Here is a 17072-nt window from a genome sequence, read left to right on the forward strand (position 1 = left end):
CCACCTACAGCTGCTGTTAAATCTACAGAATTTGAAGATGACGAATTATCTGATAACGGTGATGACTGATGACTGGTAAAAGTAGAAAATGTTCATCAATCTATGTACGGTTACCCAGGAATGATCACGTACCTTTCACGTAATGACTACTAAGTCAACAACCAGGTTTACACGGTAACTAAACAACGTAAAGTGGTCGAAGCATTTGCGGTGGGAATTTCAAAAAAGGCTTCTAAGAATATTTTGAAAAATATATCAATTTGATTTATTTACCACTTGCTTGTGCCGTAAAATTAATATTTTCAACTTTAGAATTGTTTGGGATTTCATTCTAACATGTTTTAAAAAAGTTCATCACTGATATTTAGTCGTCCACTGAAAGAGCTTTTCTGGACCGCTTTTTAGGAGGTGATAATTGCAACTGATTTTCATCTGTCTTAAAAAACACAACAAGTGTGTATCAACAAGTATTAACAAAGTCTTGAAAATGACTGATTTATTGAAAATAAACAAAAAGTTGAAAGAAAAACACGAAAAAAAAGCGAAATAGACACAAAGAAAACACCGACGATGAAGTTGAAATGATGTCACACCAACCCACCACGTGTACGACAGCTAGTTTCAGTTTAAAATTTAAGCTGCGTAAATCCGACCGAGTGCAGGTTCTCGGCAAGCATCCCTTGACCAATAGTATTGCGGTTCTGAAAAATCACGTGAAGATCACGCACTTTTACAACTTCAGAGCTTGGAGGATAGGCGTGTGGCGAAATTTCTAATCAGTCAGCAAGGAAAAATTGGCTTATAGTCTTACTCGCGGAATCTAATAATAACATATAACCGATAAACCATAAACCATAAACCATACATCAATTTGAGATGGTAATCATAGTTGGATTAACTAAATCGTTCAATAATTTCATCATCAAAAACAACATTTTGACCAAAAGACATTAAGTAATACTCGTAATAGGTAGCAACTTCTGGAAAAAAACTCTGGGATTGTTTGCCAAACTTCTTCGTAGAGAAAACGCATTTCTTGAAATTGTAAATATTATTGTTATATGTATAATCATTGAATTCTTTTGAGAAAACGTTCCAACATGTCGAAATGCTACCTGAACTAAGGCTAGATAAATGAGCACAGCAATTTTCGAAGTACGATAACTTTAATCAGAGTTTGAAAGTAAAAAATTCTCGTCTTTACAGTTGTGTATTTTACGATTGTATTTGCAATACGGTAATTTTTTTTTAAAGAAACACAAAATTAATAGATATATCAATTCGTAAGTAAATACTTCACAATCGCAGTAAACAAAATAGCCATATATGTTTCACCATTGTGATAAGATTGATAAAAAGCAAAGCGTTATACGACATAGCATATTCAAAAGTCAGTGCTGCTTACCTGTAGGTGTACAAATGGATGTTCTCACCTTACTCTAGGTTACCGTAAAAGTTCAATAGTTTTGTAAACAGGTGGTCTTCGGTGAGAACAACTTTAGAAATGGAGCAAACTGAGGTGAGTGTTTCTCCACTATCTCTATATACTTATTTATATACGTAACCCCAAACACTTGATGATTAAATTGCTAATTAAGAAGCTTTTCTTTTTCCATGTAAACATTTACATTTTCGCTAACGGCCAATTGAGTGTTGAAGTTAACCAGAATACTACTCACATATACAAAAGAGGCCTTTAGAAATTCCATCTAAATCGCACTTTCGTTAATCTCGTTTATTAGAGACAGAAAAAAGTCAAATACTCTTTAAACAACTTTAATAAAAAAAATTATTTTCAGCTACACCTACAGATTGTTCTCTATGTATTCTTATGCCCTGACGTATAATTGCGTCACAGCTTCTGTTTCCTCAAACTCGGCCTTTGTTTTTTGATTTAGTGAGTGAAGATTCCCGTGAAGATAAAATGAAAATATTTCGAGAAGTCGTTTCCTCTTTCCACATTTGAAAATAAATCCAACGAGGCTCTTAAAAAACTGTGGGGTGCTCAGTGGCGGCTGGTGGGTCAAAATTTCGGGTCGGCCAAATATTTTGAGTCTACACCTTGGTGTTATATATTTTCGTAATGAATGGCCGCTACTCGTTAACCACTGACATTTTACGTGCCAGGATGTACAAAACATCTCAAATGTTTCGACCTGTTAAAATAATTTTTTTATAGGAAATTGACAATGTCAGTTTGATTCCAAATACTATTAATCCTTAATTCTACTTGTTCTGCTTTATCATTAATGGAGAACCACCGAAAACATTATTTTTACTGAGTTCCGCGTCGACCGGCGGCTATACGGCTTGCCGACCCCGGACATCCACAATTAAATAATAATAATTAAATAATGACATGCAGTTAAAAAATATAAAAAAAGTAATAATAAAAGTACCAACTGTTACCTATCTTCATTTACATTTATTTTTTTTTTTTAATGTATATGACAAATTGTCAAATAAATTAATTGAATAATTGAAAAATTAAAATGATTTAAAACTTTAAATTCCTTTGTGAAATATCTGAAAACGCTTAGATGCTAAAAATATAGAAAAAGCGCATTTATGTTGTAGCTAAGTTATGTACGAAAAATAAAATTTTAGATAATTTAATGTAATTTTTTTCGTTTATTATTCATACACAGGAAAATGTATTAAATCGACAATTATTATTAAAAAAAAATAGTATGCACTGAAGAACATCGAAGCCTTTATTGTTTTGTAGTTTTGTTAGCTATCTTAAATATCAAGCGTTTTAAAAACTAAATTCGCGTTGCTGGGTACGGCGAAGGAGGATTTCGCCGGACCTGGCGCAACATACGTTCCGCCAGGTCTTTGTCTACTACAGTGTAGTAGACAAAGAGAACGATGAAACCGTAAGCTGCTACGAAGTCGAAACATCGAGCATTATGCATTCCTGGGTACGGCGTGCCGAAATCTCGCCGGCAAAGCGTCTTTATCAGCATTTAAAATGAGCAACAAATGCTTTGTTTTGTACCTACAATATAATAAAATATATTTTTAATATATATGATCTATCCTAACGTACATTCAAACTTCATTTCTTTTTTTATTTTCTAATTTCAACGTTTACTAAGTATTTTAAACTGACTGGTACGGCGTGGCCGACCCTGCCGCCCCTGACCAGCCGCCCCTGGGGGTGCTGTTGGAAATGTAAAAAACATGATTGACTTTCAAGAATTAAATAAAGTAAATAAAGCAAGAAAAAAAATACCTACCTACAGTCAGACCTATTGATAAAACAAATATCGAAAAGATAGTTGATCAACTGTTATGGTTAACGGACAAGTGTCCACTGTTATTATTACGTGAACATGAAAACGTCGAAAAAGTAATCCAGCTTTGTCCCGATGAAAAGCTCATCTTGATTGGAGAAGGCAAGAATGTGAAGTAGATGACAAAGTATTCCGTGTTCCAAAATCTGTCAAATTTCACTTCACATAGCTGGCCAAAATGGCCACGAGAAAGTTGTCGAATGCTTGGTAACATTCGGCACCGAAATCAATTGTATTACGTTGAACGGGTGATTCAAATGGACATGTCAAGATCGCCAACTTAACATCTTTCAGTTCTTTAGGCATGTGAGGATGACTCATGGTCTTGTCAATAACAACACCATTCACAAGAACAGTATCTTCCAGTCTTCCCTCAACTTTTCCTTCCACTTTAATAAGCTCAAAATTCGCAGCCTTGTGCGCCAAATCCGGCCATCTGCCTATGACACTTGTTGATAATTTTCGAACCCAGCGTTGTCTTTGCCACTTTAATCAAAGGCTCAGTATTTTCAGCAGACACCGAGAAGAGTTCAGCTATTTTGTCTAAGTGTTTAACAGCGGTTTAACAAGCCAATTGAACCAAGAAATTTGCGTCCATCTTTGGTTCATTTCCTCCATTGCTGAAGTCCGACCTCTAGTCTCGATAGGCATAAATCTTCAGAATTGTTGTCCAAACTGCCCGGAAATCGTCGTAAAACCGGTTATTTTATTATCTCACTTCCGACACCAGTGTTAATAACGTTGAACGGGTGATTAAAACTGCGTCAACAATTTATTTCTAACTAAGTCGAATTTACACGACTAACTATTATTACAGCGATTATAAAATAATTCCGGCGCAACTTCTCTTGACTCAACTGGCTGAATAGTAATCGTTCTCGAAGAGTCCGCATTATTAAAGCCCTTGCGCATCATTCGATGCCCTTACATCATCAATTGCGACGAAATTCCGATGTGACGGGCGGACGGACCGAAATCTCGCCGATAACGTGTGGTGACGGCGTACCTGGGTGCCAAACCTTGGACCGACCAGTGTGGCTTATTTAAGAAACACGTCTGGCCGACCTAAGCTTATGTGGCGACCTTCACGCCGCCGGGAGTGGCGCCTTCGGTCAGGAACGGCGATCGCTCAGGCGCCAGCTCCCTCTCCGAGGGAGAAAGCGCCGGGGTTGCTCTCAAACCGGAGACACGGATCTCAGGTGGTGAGCGCCCTCGAAAATGAGAGAATAAAATAAAACGGCAAAGAATATTTTAAATAATAATCCGGTTTATTCCCTGCCACCAGCTACACGGCTAAAATAATAAAACTTACGGCTAATCTTAAATAAAATAAATACAAAACGGTTTTCCAAAGAAAAAGAATAAAACGTCCGGCACGGTCGTTCCTCCTGGGCGGCGACTTCCTTCAGGACGGGTTCCTCCTGGACTTGGGGGCGGCGACTTTGAAGCCTGGACATCGTACGAGGACGGTACGGCGACCCGGGAGGGGAGCGCGGTGACGGTACACAACGCGTGCACGACGGTTCCGACTTATGACGGCGACGACATAAAAAACCGGTGACGGTGGTAGGCGATTCAAAAACCGGTGCTTAAACGGCCAGACGACCCAAAAAGTTACTTATGGTGGTCGGAGGGTCAGACTGCACTTCAAAATCACTTTTACTTTAAAGCAGCCACAGCACTTCTTCACCCTTTGAGGCTTCTTTAGCCGCGGCGGCGCAGCGATCGCGGATTTAACCCCGGCTCTCGCGGTAGGCGTCACGGTTTCCGGCCCGCGTAAATTCGCTTCGTTACACAATCCTCAAAATCATCTTCGCCAACTGCGTTGCTAGCAACAGTTGCTGCCTCTTCGATTTCGGAGATTCAATAACATGTTGTTCCCTCATGTTCATATTTCCAGTTGCCATACAATCAACGATTTAGGTGTCATACTTGACAAAGAGCTATCTTTTTCGGAGCATACCGTTCACATTGTAAAAAAAGCCAATGTCAGAAGTTATCTGTTGCAAAAGACGTTTACCAATCCGGACGAAGTTCTGTTAAAAACACTTTTTGTATCGTACATTCGTCCTATCGTAGAATACGCGAGTGTAATCTGGTCTCCTGCCCTAGTAAAAGATAAGCAATTAATTGAGAAAGTCCAGCGTCGTTTCTCTAAATTTGGCCAATCTCTCAAAAATAAATCTTATGAAGATAGACTTTCGACACTGAAACTCCCTACCCTCGAAAAACGGCGTCTCTTCAATGATTTGGTTTGTACTTATAACATCCTCTCCAATAAATTTAGTTTTAGCCTTGCCGACATCTTTGTTCTGTCGGATATTTCCCGCCTCCGGGGACACTCGTTGAAATTATACCATGAAAATTACAAAACTAAATGGCGTCAAAATTTTCTGACCAACCGAGTCTTCCAGATCTGGAACGGCTTAGCCGTAGAAATCGTCGAAGCAACTACAACTGCTTCCTTTAAAAACAAACTGGGTATATATTTGTACCAGTCATCTTAACACCCATCTGACACCGGAACTCTTCCTATGTGGGAAGCAGTAATAAATTGTAGTTACTGGAAAATTGTTTTCGGCGAATGGGCATAATAGGCTCTGCCTCTGCCCAACGTTTTCAATAATAATAATAACAATAATAATAATAATCAATACCTAAAGCCGCATCTCCAGTGGCCACTTGCTTCGCCTTCACCTCTCCCAACACATGAATAGCCGACATTCCGCTATTCTCGGCGAGAGCCAGCGGAATGCTCTCCAAAGCCTCAACGAACCCTCTGAACGCAGACTGTTCCAATGAAGCCAACTGATCGGCTTGCGCCGCCACCGCCAAACTGCAGGCGATCTCGGCGGCGACGCCACCGTACACACAGAGCGTCGTGGCGACTGCGTTTAGTCTCGGCGACCAGCATCTGATTGCCGCCACGCACCAGGATGGTGACGGCGCCAGAGTTTGAACAATCCTCGATTACCATCATGCGATCCTTGGTGGTACCGAAGGACAGTTCGCTGACTAAACCAGCGCTGCTTAGTTTATCTGGGCTTAGTTCTTCGAAACGGGGGACGATTTGGGTTTTAGCAGTTGAAATGGACATGTCAAGATCGCCAACTTAACATCTTTCAGTTCTTTAGGCAGCTGAGGATGAGTCATGGTCTTGTCAATAACAACACCATTCACAACAACAGTAACTTCCAGTGTTCCCCCAACTTTTCCTTCCACTTTAATAAGCTCAAAATTCACATTCTTCTGCGCCAAATCCGCGACAGCCAGAATCGCCTTCACGGTAATTTCGGCCATCTGCCTATGACACTTGTTGATAATTTTCGAACCCAGCGTTGTATTTGCACCTTAATCAAAGGCTCAGTATTTTCAGGAGACACCGAAAGGAGTTCAGCTATTTTGTCTAAGTGTTTAACAGCGGTTTGACAAGCTATTTCTTTATTTCTTGAGTCCATCTTTTGGTTCATTTCCTCCATTGCTGAAGTCCGAGCTCTAGTCTCGATAGGCATAAATCTTTAAAATTGTTGTCCAAACTACCCGGAAATCGTCGTAAAGTCGGTTATTAATTTCACATTTCACGTCCGACACCAGTGTTGCCTACGTTGAACGGGTGATTAAAATTAGCTCAACAATTTATTTCTTACTAACTCAGATTTAGACCACTAACTATTACAGTGATTATAAAATAACTTCTCTCGACTCAACTGGCTGACGGACGGTCCGGAATTTTGCCGATAACGTGTGGTCACGGCGTACCTGGGTGCCAAACCTTGGACCGACTAGTGTGGCTTATTTAAGAAACACGTCTGGCCGACCTAAGCTTATGTGGCGACCTTCACGCCGCCAGGGGTGGCGCCTTCAGTCACGAACGACGATCGCTCGGGCGCCAGCTCCCTCTCCGGGGGAGGGAGCGCCGGTGCTGCTCTCAAGCCGGATCTCAGGTGGTGAGCGCCCGCGAAAATGAGAGAGTAAAATAAAACCACAAGCAATATTTTAAATAATAATCCGGTTTATTCCCTGCCACCAGCTACACGGCTAAAATAATAAAACTTACGGCTAATCTTAAATAAAATAAATACAAAACGGTTTCACAAAAGAAAAAGAATAAAACGTCCGGCGCGGCCGTTCCTCCCGGGCGGCGACTTCCTTCAGGACGGGTTCCTCCTGCACTTGGGGGCGGCGACCTTAAAGCCTGGACATCGCGCGAGGACGGTACGGCGACCCGGAAGGGAAGCGCGGTGGCGGTACACGACGCGTGCACGACGGCTCCGACTTGTGACGACGACGACATAAAAAACCGGTGACGGTGGTACGGTTTTTCCCTCGGGGGCGGAGATTCAAAAACTGGTGCTTAAACAGGCAGACGACCCAAAAAGTTACTTACGATGGTCGGAGGGTCAACTGCACTTCAAAATTACTTTTACTTTAAAAACAGCCACAGCACTTTTTTACCCTTTGAGGCTTTTTAGCCGCGGCGGCGCAGCGATCGCGGATTTACCCCCGACTCTCGCGGTAGACGTCACGGTTTCCGGCCCGCGTAAATTTGCTTCGTTACACAATCCTCAAAATCATCTTCGCCAACTGCGTCGCCAGCAATAGTTGCTGCCTCTTCGACTTCAGAGATTCAATAACATGTTGTTCCCTCATGTTCATATTTCCAGTTGCCATACAATCAATACCTAAAGCCGCATCTCCAGTGGCCACTTGCTTCGCCTTCACATCTGCCAATACATGAGTAGCCGACATCCGCTATTCTCGGCGAGCGGAATGCTCTCCAAAGCCTCAACGAACCCTCTGAACGCAGACTGTTCCAATGAAGCCAACTGATCGGCTTGCGCCACCACCGCCAAACTGCAAGCGATTTCGGGGGCGACGCCACCGTACGCAACTCTAGTTTCCTGAACCAAGCTTCTGACCACACACAGAGTTTATCTGGGCTTAGTTCTTCGAAACGGGGGACGATTTGGGTTTTGGCGGTTCAAATGGACATGTCAAGATCGCGAACATAACATCTTTCAGTTCTTTAGGCATCTGAGGATGAGTCATGGTCTTGCCAGTAACAACACCATCCACAAGAACAGTCACTTCCAGTCTTCCCCCAACTTTTCCTTCCACTTTAATAAGCTCAAAATTCACATCCTTGTGCGCCAAATCCGTGACCGCCAGAATCGCGTTCGCGGTCATTGCGGCCATCTGCCTATGACACTTGTTGATAATTTTCGAACCCAGCGTTGTCTTTACCACTTTAATCAAAGGCTCAGTATTTTCATCAGACACCGAGAAGAGTTTAGCTATTTTGTCTAAGTGTTTAATAGCGGTTTGACAAGCCATTTCTTTATTTCTTCAGTCCATCTTTTGGTTCATTTCCCCAACGAGGATTGCTAGTTGGGTTTTTAAATCCCGGTTCTTTCTCTCAACCATATTCGCAGCTCAGTGATATACGGGAGTCAGACTTTGTGCGATGTTAAAACAAAGTCATATTCTGCCACTGGGTACCATTAACAGAAATGATTTTCCGCGGAAGCTCATAGCGTAAGCACACTTCATTCCCTAAAGTCCAGGCGCATGCTTCCGAAGTGGCGTGTTGTAGTGGAAATAATTCAACCCTTCTGGACGCGCAGTCTTCCAGGATGAGTATCCATTTCTCTTCCTGTGGGCCACGGGGAAGGGGTCTAGATAAATCCGTGGAAAACGTTATTGCAGTATCGGAGTTTAAAGTAAAGCAGCGGGTCGTTAGTTACTGGCTTTATAGCGTTGACGAGCAACAGTGTTGGATGTACTCCCGAATATCTCGTTTTAATCCGGGTCAATAAAATTTCCGGGAAACCTTATGATGGGTGTGGTCTAGCCCATAATGACCTGCTGTTGGTGAAATGTGATATTCTTGCAAAATTTTCTTGCGCTCATTAGCGGGTACTACTTCTGGGGTCCCGTGTTCGTAGGCATCAATAATTTTCTTTACCTCCGGGTCTTCGAATTGTTTTTGTCGGAGAATTTCGGGTTTTTCTCGCGGCACTTCTATCGAAACCAGTCCGACGTGGTACTCTTCGGTCGACTAAACTCCTGGTAGCCGTGACAGGGTGTCGGCGACTACGTTGGCTTTCCCTAGTGAGTATTCGATCGTTAAGTTGTACGGCTGGAGTTGGAGGGACCATCGAGTCAGTCGTGCACTCGGAGACTTTAGGCTCATTAGCCAACGCAACGGCTGATGATCAGTAACAACTATGGGGGGGCATTTTTTCCAGGTATCCGCGAAAGTTATTTACTACCCAGACAAGGACCACGGCTTCTCTTTCAGGGGGCGTGAGGAGGCGACTTGCGTATTCTACAGGCTGCTCATTTATTCCCTCTCCCCTGTGTAGCACTCGGAGGGTGAAGCCCGGCGCCGTTGTGAACGCTTTCTTCAGGCCCTCGAAGGCGAGAGTACTGTGGCGGCACAATAGTAAGTAGTAATAAGCGAAGAAAGATAAGCGGCCTGGTGGTTTAGTGGTTAGGATACTTGCCCGGCAAGCGGGGGGCGTGGGCATCGATTCCCACCGAGGCAGCAACATTTTTCTTCGCTTACCTACATATCCATCGGGCTAGCGACTTCCTGAGGGCGGTTCTCTATGAACTATGAACTATGAATGCGGTTCTCCTTCAAAATGTTGGCGTTAGGTGGGGTTGTTTTTAACTAGTGGAAAGCGAGCTCGATAGGACCTGGTGTTTCCTCCTTCGAGATAAGCCCGTAACACTCGTGGCGATTTCCTGCATAATGTCACCTTTGGCTCCCATAGTTGATGACCATTCTTGATTTCTGTAGGAAATCGGCCCCAAGAAGGGTTTTCGAATTCACGTCTTCTGGGATAACAATAAACTGAGTCGTTTTCGTGCGTCCTGAAAGTGTGATCGGCAACATACAGACTGATTGTGCTGATTGTGGCCCTTTTTCTTAAGAAGACCGTACAATTGTTGTTCGAATTTGCGGGCATCCAGAAAACAGAACTGGACGTTGAGAGTTGAGACCAAGTAATAATATGCATTAATCACATTAATTTAATTGATTTGATTATTATTATTATTATGATTATTGTCAAACTTCTATCATCTCTTTCAACATTTCCAGTTTTAACATTAGGAAATTTTGTTTACTACATCATGAAACGGCACAAACTATTATCCTGGAAATGTCACCCTTATCTCAGATGATCAATATTTTTTCTTCTACTGATATTGACATCTTTTACACCAACATACGTCAGTTTAGAGGAATATTAAAATATATATGATCATTAAAGAGAGTCATTGTTATACTAGAAAATCTATCTCCGACAATACGGACAAGTAATAACTTGTAGTTACTTGATTGTGATAGATACTCCTAATATTAACAACTGGACGTAAAATCTGTTGGCCAATTTCCACTAATAATAATAATAATCATAATAATAATAATCGCCTCACCACATCAGACAGTCACGAACCACTACTTCACACAGCTTCGCAAAACGGCCATGAACGGTCGAATATTTAAAGCGGCATCACTCGGGTTGCTTTGGCACAATTTTCTTTCCAAATTTATTCTAGCTTATAAACGAGGAAAATCGACTTAGGGTGATAGTTTTTTTTCTTAAGAATCCTGCATACTAGACATATTTTGTCCCTCTTGTAATCGAAATTTTTAGTGCAGGTCTTAAACACGAAAAAACCAATCAGTTTTAATTATTAACCCACACATCTCAAATACCGAGGGTGCACTTTAGTCCAAGTTAGTCAGAGTCCGTGAGAAGCGGTGGACGTGAAGACCCAGCTGTGTTGTGATGGTTTGACAGGGCCGGACTCGGGTTGAGTGATATGAGGGCGTATTCAGGTAGGGCGCCTTTGGCCATTGACACAGCAGGCTGGCGAAACCCGTGAAGGAGGTTGTGGTCGCGGTGGTAGCAACCGAATGCCACAGAGAATACGTTTACTGGTTAGGTTGGGAGATTAACCCGGTTTCTGGAGGGAACATAGTGACGTATAGACATGGAGGTGTCCTCTCCACTTTGGCCGTGACAGTGCTCCTTCTGAGGGGGCTGTGGGCGGGCAGTACATCCCAAACTGTACGGCTAGGGCGATTTCAGATAACTCGACATCACCAGGAGATCGAGCGCCGAAGACAACGCCGTGAGTTGGAACCGCTGATCAACAAGGAGTCGACTAGGGGGTGGAGAGCCCCCGGTGAGTGACCCCATTCTTAATCATTAGCGACAGATAAGTCAGGTGTGTCTGTTTTCATATTCATGGTTGGGGCCGAACAAATTCAGAAACCAACATTCGACAACAATGGTAAAATCTTCAAAATGAAGCATTCTCTGTGTTTATTGTGCTGTTGACTTCGTACAACATGTAAGTGGAAACTATTTAACGTCTTCTTTCTGCCTGCATTCTTTAAATAATAATGAATCTATTTGTGTTATTACAGAATACATTATATACTCATACTTCATCAGCGGCGGACTAAAGTTCCAGAAAAAAACCAAATCCGAGCAACTAAGGATTTGTTTCAAAGCTTTCGAGTACATCTAGATAGCAATATTACAATCTCCAGAGTGAAGCATTATTGTCTATGCTAGTTTACCACGCTCTTGGCTTACTGCGAGGCGTAAGTATTAATCTATAATTTTTTTTTTTTTCATTTTTTTGAACTCACGTTTTTTAATAATAAACAGTGCGTCAAAAGTTAGGGATATCGTAATTAATTTAATTTAAGTCTTTCATCAATGTTCTTAACTTTTGATCCGCAGTTTAATAGAAATAAATATAATTGTGGTAATTATACTATGTTTACACTTTTTTTAACAGCCTTTAAGTACCAGAAAATAAGGCCAAGTACCCCTCAGTCCTAACAATTGATGGACGGACCATCCTTTAGATATCGATGATCTGTTTCAAGGCGTTTAGAAGAAATTCAGTCCTTCGGAAAATCGTCCTGCCTGTCCTGAAGTTATTCGCCAAACTTATTCGTCAAAAGAATACGTTTCTTAGATTAGGTACTTGTAATTACTTGGTATATTATCACCACGTATAAAGTCGATAAACTGGATTTATGGATATCTAATTTTGTTAAAATATGCTTATGTACGTACAAAAAAAAGGATACCTTACTGGCCTCTTTTTACTACGCCAGGGTACTGGCTACTTTCATATTTTTTTGACGTTTCCCATGGCCTCTAGAGCCTGTCTGTCTATTTATCTACTTGCCATCTGCCGTTTGTCGTCTGTGTTAAGTTTTGTTAGACAGATAATCTACGAATTTATATAATCAATTGTTGTTAAATTTAATATATATGTTAGGAATATCAAGTAGATGGTAAAACCTTAGATCATATAATAAATAGATACCAATACTCAAACTGAAAGCTGTGACTAGACATGAAGCTATCTGTTGTCGTTTTCTACGTCAAGAGGAGTAGTATAATGCTATCCTTCTGTGATCACCACATCTTCATCTTTGTTATATGCATTTCATCTGTATATGTCTATTTCACTTCCATCCTTGTACCGCACCAGCGCAACAAATTGCTTTTGACAGATGTTTCTTCTAACCTCTCTTTCGAGTTGTTGTACAAAAAACAATTTTAGAATTTAGAACAAAGATCCTATTTTAAGTGATGTAATCATAAATGATCACAATTGCTGCCCAATAATTTACTATTCCTTTCATTATCTACTGTGAATTATTTATAAAATCAAGCTGTCAACATCTTTCGTATGAAGTTAGTTCAGACATACTTCCTAAAATTTAGGCGCGCAAAATTCAAATAGTGATCAGGCAAGGATAGCTTCATTGTAATCCCTCCATGCACGAGAGAGATGTGTGACAGGAGGATGTCGTCACAGGCTCTGCTAGGGAAAGAACACAGCATGGTGGTATCTATCTTAATATATATAAATCTCGTGTCACAATGTTTGTCCTCAATGGACTCCTAAACCACTTAACCGATTATAATAAAACTCGCACACCATGTGCAGTTCGATCCAACTTGAGAGATAGGATAGTTTAAATCTCAAATTATAGTCGCAATTTTAATTTATTGCTAATTATTTGTCTGTTATTATTTGACAGTCACAATTATCTGTTAACTCCAAATGATTCTAACAGATGTCGATACCTTTCGACTGGGTTGAGTAAGTAATCAATAGATGGCGCTGCTATGGTAAATCTACTAAAGTCACTAGATAGATAAAGTACCGCAATTGGGCGCCATATTGTGTCCGCGCCAAATTCAAAATAAATAAATAAAAATTAACGGACTCGATACTTGCGTACAAAGCGTAAATGTAGATTTTTTTCAAATAAACATTTATTTATGTTTAAGCGTTATTTGTTCAATGCACTTAAATGCCATTGATAAACATAAGGGGTGAGTAAAAAATATAGATGAGAAACCTTGCAATATCAGTTTATTAACAAAATTTCGGCCGCAATAGTTTCCTTCCATCTGCTCGCTTTGCTTCAAATTGTTGTAACTAAAAGTAAATAGCATTTAACATTGTGCAATTACATATTCAAGCTTTAAACAAATTACTTCGCAAACTCTGGAGTTGTCTTTCAAATCGTCCCGGCCTATTAAATTCTCCCACATCTCTCTTCTAGTCTAGCCCTATTACTAACACCTGCAACAATTTAAATTAGTTGAGAAAACTCAATTGAAAACTCAGTTGTAACCACGGCCAACTGTATTAATATATATATATGTATTAATACAGTTGGCCGTGGTTGTAACCTACCTGTTGGAAGACGAAACAATCGGCTTTTATTTCCACACAAAGGAACACAACAACTTGGCATTTTAAAATAAAAGTCATAAAACACAACAAAAAAACACAAACAACTTTACAAAAAACACAAACAACTTTGCAAAAAACACAAACGGCGTTTGACAATTAACATTGACGTTTGTCGGTCGCCATATTGTGTCCGAAATACACGTTCTCTCTCTAACACATTGAAACATTCAATTGCGGTACTTTGGTTATCTAGGGACTTTAAAATCTACGAACGTGTCATATAAGCTACATTTTAAATTTACATTTTTTTTAAACCGAGCACATGTTTGAACTGTAAAATCTTATTGAACAAATTAACAACATTGTGGGTCATGTGGGACGTGCATTTTATTTCTTTGATTTAGACCATTATTTGCACAACGCAACAGGATTGATCACATTTCTGGCAGACATATTTTTGTCGCATTTTTTTTAACGACGCCATTTTGAACCTCCAGATTGCCTATGTTTCTTGTGTTTGTTTGGGTGAATGTAAAACGATGGCCCACAATGCGGCTGAATAAGAGGTCTATTTTGTAACTCTTAACGATCTCGCTAGACCATCGTTAACTTACGATAATCGTTCCCATAACGATTTTGGGACTGATAGCGATTTTGTAACATCTATCGTCTCGTTACATAGCGATCGTATCGTTAGAATGTCATCGTTCCGGAACGATAGGTTTCAGCTCACCGTTACAAGTGTCAGAATACGTTAGAAAAGTATTTATACAATGAAGAGGAACGTTTTGGTGCAAATATGGGTAGAGAAGGTAAATGTAAGTAATTAATGTATGTTTGGATTAGGTTGATAACTTATTATAGGTATATTTTTTTTACTGCAGAGACAGAATGAGAAATTTGTCTCGGGTCTTAAGAGATGTAAACGACCCCTTGATCGTTCGAGAAGAAACCTTTAGGAAGACCTACCAACTATAATGGGAAGCGGCGAGAGATACATTTCCAGAAATACTGCCGCAGAGTTCTGTATTATTCACCAGAAGTTGCAGGAAAAATTACATACTCATGTGCTGTTTCACACAATCTTACGCATAAGAAATATCGAAAATGACGAGATCAACATTGTCTATGACAAGGAGAACGATAATAATGAAGAACTTGAATATGAAGAACACAATTTACTACATGAATGGCATATCACAAGAAATAATTTAATAATACAGCATTTTCAATAATGTATTTATTATTTTTTTTACAACATAATGAAATTATTAAACAGTTCCTCTTTCACATAGTCTTAAATTTCTGGCCTTCTTTCAAACATTGAATTTCCAATCTACAAATCTCTGGAACACACAGTGACGTTTACTTACCAGGCAGTACATTGTAATTAGAGTGCCCTATGTTATATTCTTGGTGTACTAAAAAACACAGAGGTTATGGTTTATTGTGTAACAGTATTTATAAAGATTAAACATCTCAGTTCTCATAATTGATTGGTCATGACTAAACAAGATGTTCACTTTGTCATAACCAAAGTGTTGATGTAAGCAGAATAATTGCTAATAGTTGTACGATAAATTATAGTAAAGTACACATTTTTAAAAAGAGTGTTCGGGAGATTCATTAATTACACATACCTCTCTGAACTGCTGAAAACTTTTTTGTGGTCCTCCCACAGAATTTAGTTTTGCTATCAACCCTTCCCAAATCTTTTCTAAAAGATCTGGCTTGTCCGCTACGAACTTTTGGGCCCTAAAATCTACATTACCTTCTAACTCCTCCACATACAACTCATGTTACTCTTGGGTAATACGCTGGGTCCTTTTACGTTTTTCCATTGCTCCCGTGAACGTATTGTAAACTGAATTTCGTGTTAGTGTGATTATTTTGATGTTTTTCTTTTATAATTATTGTTTACTTACATGTTATAAGTTCACAAATTTGTCCAAACTTCAATCAGTAGCAAAACAAATGTCACATGTCACAACAGAGAACAACGTAATCTAGAGGCTACACAAATTTAAATACTACCGATTCTAAAAACATTAGATTCATCGTTCCGCTAACGATTTCAAAGCTTTACGATTACGATAGTGTTTATAAAATTGGAAATTTGTACAATCTCGCTAACCTGATTTTACGATTGCTTCTAACGATTATCGTTTGGGAACGAGATCGTTCCGGAGCGATAAATTACAAAATAGACCCTATTTTGTAATTTATCGCTCCGGAACGATCTCGTTCCCAAACGATAATCGTTAGGAGCAATCGTAAAATCAGTTTAGCGAGATTGTACAAATTTCCAATTTTATAAACACTATCGTAATCGTAAAGCTTTGAAATCGTTAGCGGAACGATGAATCTAATGTTTTTAAAATGGGTAGTATTTAAATTTGTGTAGCGTCTAGATTACGTTGTTCTCTGTTGTGACATGTGACATTTGTTTTGCTACTGATTGAAGTTTGGACAAATTTGTGAACTTATAACATGTAAGTAAACAATAATTATAAAAGAAAAACATCAAAATAATCACACTAACACGAAATTCAGTTTACAATACGTTCATGGCAGCAATGGAAAAACGTAAAAGGGCCCAGCGTATTACCCAACAGCAACATGAGTTGTATGTGGAGGAGTTAGAAGGTAATGTAGATTTTAGGGCCCAAAAGTTCGTAGCGGACAAGCCAGATCTTTTAGAAAAGATATGGGAAGGGTTGGTAGCAAAACTAAATTCTGTGGGAGGACCACAAAAAAGTGTTCAGCAGTTCAGAGAGGTATGTGTAATTAATTAATCGCCCGAACACTCTTTTTAAAAATGTGTACTTCACTATAATTTATCGTACAACTATTAGCAATTATTCTGCTTACATCAACACTTTGTTTAAGACAAAGTGAACATCTTGTTTAGTCATGACCAATCAATTATGAGAACTGAGATGTTTAATCTTTATAAATACTGTTACACAATAAACCATAACCTCTGTGTTTTTTAGTACACCAAGAATATAACATAGG

General features: G+C 39.8%; 1 long non-coding RNA gene and 1 pseudogene across 3 annotated transcripts; one reads left to right on the forward strand and one right to left on the reverse strand.

Annotated features, from left to right (window-relative positions):
• Positions 1-5918: 5918 nt before the first annotated feature.
• On the reverse strand, positions 5919-6396 carry LOC135123207 (T-complex protein 1 subunit epsilon-like; annotated as a pseudogene).
• Positions 6397-7447: 1051 nt separating this feature from the next.
• Positions 7448-15344, forward strand: LOC135123280 (uncharacterized). 3 transcript variants are annotated; one of them, XR_010279590.1, is made up of 4 exons: positions 7448-11501; positions 11588-11669; positions 11746-11925; positions 12126-12366. It is a non-coding gene; the product is annotated as an uncharacterized LOC135123280 (long non-coding RNA). The 3 variants fall into 3 exon arrangements; XR_010279589.1 differs by lacking the exon at positions 7448-11501 and adding an exon at positions 14919-15344 and having other exon boundaries at positions 11508-11669; positions 12126-14872; XR_010279588.1 differs by lacking the exon at positions 7448-11501 and adding an exon at positions 14939-15344 and having other exon boundaries at positions 11508-11669; positions 12126-14872.
• The last annotated feature ends 1728 nt before the right edge of the window (positions 15345-17072 follow it).

The sequence above is a fragment of the Zophobas morio genome, unplaced genomic scaffold (genome assembly GCF_036711695.1).
Source record: "Zophobas morio isolate AGI-343-1 ecotype UQ-CSIRO unplaced genomic scaffold, CSIRO_AGI_Zmor_V1 ptg000006l, whole genome shotgun sequence".
In the NCBI taxonomy this organism is placed as follows: domain Eukaryota; kingdom Metazoa; phylum Arthropoda; class Insecta; order Coleoptera; family Tenebrionidae; genus Zophobas; species Zophobas morio.